Source organism: Magnolia sinica, chromosome 12 (assembly GCF_029962835.1).
Source record: "Magnolia sinica isolate HGM2019 chromosome 12, MsV1, whole genome shotgun sequence".
In the NCBI taxonomy this organism is placed as follows: Eukaryota; Viridiplantae; Streptophyta; class Magnoliopsida; order Magnoliales; family Magnoliaceae; genus Magnolia; species Magnolia sinica.
In genome coordinates this window covers 51,623,320-51,628,292 of record NC_080584.1, presented here as the reverse complement: position 1 = coordinate 51,628,292, position 4,973 = coordinate 51,623,320, and positions in this window count along the sequence as shown.

Genomic DNA, 4,973 nt, shown 5'->3' with positions numbered 1-4,973 from the left:
TTAATTTATGGTCCTCATCACATGTATGAAGTTTCGAGTCAATCGGATGGCGAGAATCCTATGATCTTGCATTCTGGACCATTTTTGGGCCTCTTTAACATGAACGGCTTGATTTTCTCGGATCCCTGGCGTGTAAATTCTTCAGTTTTGGTTCTCTGGAGTGCGTCCCTTGCTCTGGTCACTTCGGAGCATTAAATCCATGCTTTTAGTACCCTTTCCCAGTCCAGGCTCATAAATACACCCTGTATCACAAACATGATTAAATCGGGCCGACAAACAGTACCTGTTTGTAAATCTAGGCAATAACAGGGGTCTGATATGCAATATTTGACCCTCAACACTCACAGATGGATCACAAGTATATCAAGGTGGGCACCTCGAATGGACTGCAAAATACGTCAAAGTGGGCTTGACGGATGGGCCACAAAATACATCAAAGTGGGCCCGACAAATGGGCCACAAAATACATCAAGGTGGGTTTATCACATGGCCCAGCATAAATATACAATACGTGCATCACGACGGACCGTACAAATAGACGACATAGATATATAATACATACAACACGACAATGATAAAATAGATACACCATGGTGCATTACATGGACGGATATCGGGGATAAAACATACATCATGGTGGTGTCCACACTGGCAAAACAGGTGGAGGGCTTGGGGATCACATACATCAAATGGGACCCACAGAACTTGCTGACGTCAAATGACCAGCTATATAGCTGGTGTGAGGTTCCCCAGCCAAACCGCATCCACTGTCCATGGGTTGGACGGTGCGGATGCAATGCATTAATCAAGGTGGGGTCCGTGAACGATTTGGACCCCACACACATCATCAAGTGGGCCGTATCAATGGGCCTCAACAATGGGCATATATTTTCATTAAGTGGGCCCACCGTAACATTTATTTTCCAACCAATCTAATTATAAGGCCACAAAGACCTGAATAAGAGGTAAGACAAATTTCATACAAAGGTGGTCATTTAATTCACCACTATTTTCTACAGTGTGGTCCACCTGATAACTGGACAGTGTGGATCACAAATGGATTGTGGCACACCCTACATAGCCTGTCAGATGGACGACTGATACAAAATAAATACAATCAAGGCGGGACCCATGAAACTTACTAACATCTTCACAGCAGCAAAATCCCAGCCGCCCAACAGATGGATGATCAGATATAACACATACATAAGATGAGGGTCCAAGGGTCTAGACGATGTGGAAAAACACATATTTCACGGTGGGTTCCACCTCCCGGTGGACGGCATGAGTGGAACACATATCATAGTGGGCCCCTCCAGCCAAATGGATGGACGTGTGAGTATAACACACACCTCAACTGAGGCCCACTGACTGCGTAGCTGGGACCCAGCGTCCCTCCACGGACAACATGGATACAGAACACATTCATTAATGTGGGTTCCACGGCAGTGGACGGTGTAAATAAAACACATACATCAGTGGCCCCACGTGGGGCCCACCTTACGTTTATTTGTCATCCACCTACTGATAATTTCACACGGACCTGGATGAGAGGGAAAAACAAATTTCATATTAATCCAGAACATCTATGACACCCACAAGGGTTTCAATGGCAGACGCTCAATCACTCTGTTACCTGTGATGTGAACCACCTGAGAGCTGTATATGGCTAATTTTTGGGGGGAAGCTGCTGCCCTAAAGGGGCCATCAAATGCACAGCATTGATGTTCCAAACACATCATGGTGGGGCCCACGGCTGGGACCGTGGGTCCTTGCCTGGCCGTCCGTCCGTCAGCGCAGCAGGCACTGCCTGCGCGCCCGCTGGCAGCAGCAGCGTCCTGCTGCATGTTTATTTATTTTTTTCGTTTTCCTGTGGTTTTTCACAGGTGAGACCCACATCAGCAAAATCCACTCAATCCATTGGTTCCTGCAACCCATAACAAATGCAACGAGTCCAATATTGGGCATGTCTCGAGGTACAGAAATAGCAGGGTAGTTTTCAACGGTAAAGAACTGTTTTCTATGCTATGGCCCGCCAAAACTTCGGATTGGCTTTATTTTTTGGCTCAACGCCTAAAATGGGCTGGGGAGTGGAATTGACGGTGTGGATTAGACCGATACATCAAGGTGGGGCCTGCATAGGTGGCCCTTCCCAAAAGCCTTAAAACTCCTCCCCTTTTTCCTCCTTTTTCTTTTCTTCTTTATTATTTTTTTTTAAGAGAGTGCACCTCGCGTCCAGGGACGCTGGACGGACTGCGTACACATATTAATCAAGGTGGGTCCCACATACATGGGGCCACCCCACATGGCATGGATGAAATACATCAGTCATGGTGGGGTCCACATGGACCAAGATGATATTTGTTATTTCCCTCCATCCTAACTGGCTCAAAACGGGCAGCAAGACGGGCCCCATTCACTGGACATCCAGAAAATCTGGATAGTCCAGATTGTCGATCAGGTGGGCCATACATACATATCATCATATCATAAAAGAAAATAAAGAAAGGAGGGAGAGAGATAAAGATGAATCTAACCATAGACGACACCCACCATAGGATCTTCTTTTCCTTCTTCCGCCAACACGATCTAGAGCTCCAAGGGGTGAATTTTAACGGTCGAGATTAATTTTGGAGAATGGGATCGGGTGGTAGGTAGTGGGCCACACCAAGCTTCTCCATGGAAGCCATGGACGTTGGAGCTCTTGGGATTGTTTTTGGAGAATGAAAGAGATGAGAGAGAGTGGTATAAAAGAAGTGATGGGAGAGAAAGAGGGTAAGGTGATAGGAAAGTTGACTTTTGGGGGTTGCTTTTATACTTAGGAATGGGGAGAGTAGGGGGTTGAGTGATGGGTGTACTTTTGACAAGTGAGGTGATTGATGTGATGGATTCTCTCGGGATTTACAACGTGCGGCATTTTCCTCGAACTGAACGCGGGCCCACATCTCCTAGCTAGGGTACCGCATCAATGTGCAAGACGCGGCATCGGAACCGCGGCGACGGCGTGGTCGCACTAGTACAAGTCTCAGGTCAAGCCGACTCTGATATGCAGGACACGTCTTAGGGTCGCGCGCAAACGCCGATAACCAATCGCGAATCGTCAGAATTCAACCGGCATGACCGACGAAGCCTACGAAACAGTACGGGCTTGGATATGGGTCTTACAGTCGTGGTATCCTATTCCACGCTAAACTTCTTTGCAACAATCCTATTTCTTTTTTCTCCCAACCTTTAAAGTTAAATCGGATGTTTAAAAAAAACAAGTTTAAAATTGGGAATCAATATAAAATTTACACTTCTATGGAACATTTTATACAAATATATTAGAAATTAATTTTGCTAACGAAATATCTAGGTATTTAGTGTTTTATTTCCATGTTTACGTTTAAAATTTTTGCAATAAATTAGTAGCGTCTATCTTTTGATGGTTTTTCTTTTCTTTCCGAGCATGAAGATTTTTTTCTTCCATTTGCATCACAAATTGGATTTGATAAATATTACTATGTCAGCTAAAAACAATCATTCTTGTGCTCATCCTTAACAATGGATTTTATTTTATTTTTACCCAACAACAAATAGAGTTGTTAAATGAAAGCACAAATGCAATATGGTATCAGATCTTATTAGGCTATTTATGAGTTAAGGCACCGACTTTTTTTGTAAATGATCATATTTAATATTAGTCGAACACTTAATAGCACTCTTTTTGCTATATATTCAACTTACTTGATGAACCACTGCTTAGGCAAAACAAAAAAAGCTTTAAAGAGAAAAAAAAACATTGATACTCTGCGAGAGTGGTGAACTAGGAAATTACTTAAGAAAAGGAATTAGCGACATACAATTAAGTTAATTAAATTGCCCCAGTAATGGGTCCCTTTTTTAAGTATGATCAACCAAAAATACACTTATTTGATTATTAGATAATCAGATGGGTGGACATTCATTGAACGGTTAAAAAGGGGAAATCCAATGGTCATACTTAACAAATAAAGCCAATGAATCTGATTTAGACTACGACTTCTGTTAACAACAGTGGGTTCCACAATTTAGTGGGCTTAATATAAGCTAATGTATGCAATGTGTACAATTTCTGAGTGCCCGAGTATCAAGCATGAAATCCTGCCAAAGTGTGAAACAACTCCACAAAACAAAATGACCAAAGCAAATCTATAAATATTTTAGAAGTATTTGGGTTGTCTGACGAGAAAGCCAGTATGCTATCCTTTTTTCTTTTTTTTTGTCAATTCTTTCTAATGTTATTATTTAATTACAATCAAGAAAGAAGGCTTACTATATAATTAGATAAATCTAGGGCTGCAACTTAGGCTTCGGGTCAACCCAAACCTGATTGACCCAACCCCGATTTCGGCCCGGTTGGGTTGGCTTGCCAAGGTCCTAAGGTTGCTTTCAAGTTGCAAAACACTAACTCAACTTGAATTCAGGTTAGGTTTAGGTTGAGCAAATTCAGGCTGGTTTAGGCCTGATGGGAATAATCATATGTAATCGGATCAGGTTGGGTTGGGTCACATTGACATAAGAGGACTTTGGGTTGGATTCAAGTTGGGTACTTCAGGTTGGAATTGAGTTCACCCTCAACTCGGCCCAACCCACCAGAATTTATGATGCACTGAACTTGAGGGATAGCCAAAATCTAAACGCTTTCAGATTGGAATATTTGACCGTTTGATCATTTGAAATTGTTTCCCTGGAACATGCAGTCTCGTAATCTTTGAATGATCAAAGGAGTTGAAATACTTTGATCTCAGAAATTTTTTGGATTCCCCACGTCCATGGTGAGAAAAATCTTATGCCGGTTTGAATAATCAAAGAAGTCCCCAAATCCAATGGCTAAAAGCATGTATGTATCTATTGCATTCTACCAATCCCTCTTGGAAGAAAGGTAGGTGTATACCAGCCCAGAATATCTCCTCGGTTCTTTTTTCTCATTTTCTTTAAAGCATTTATCTTCT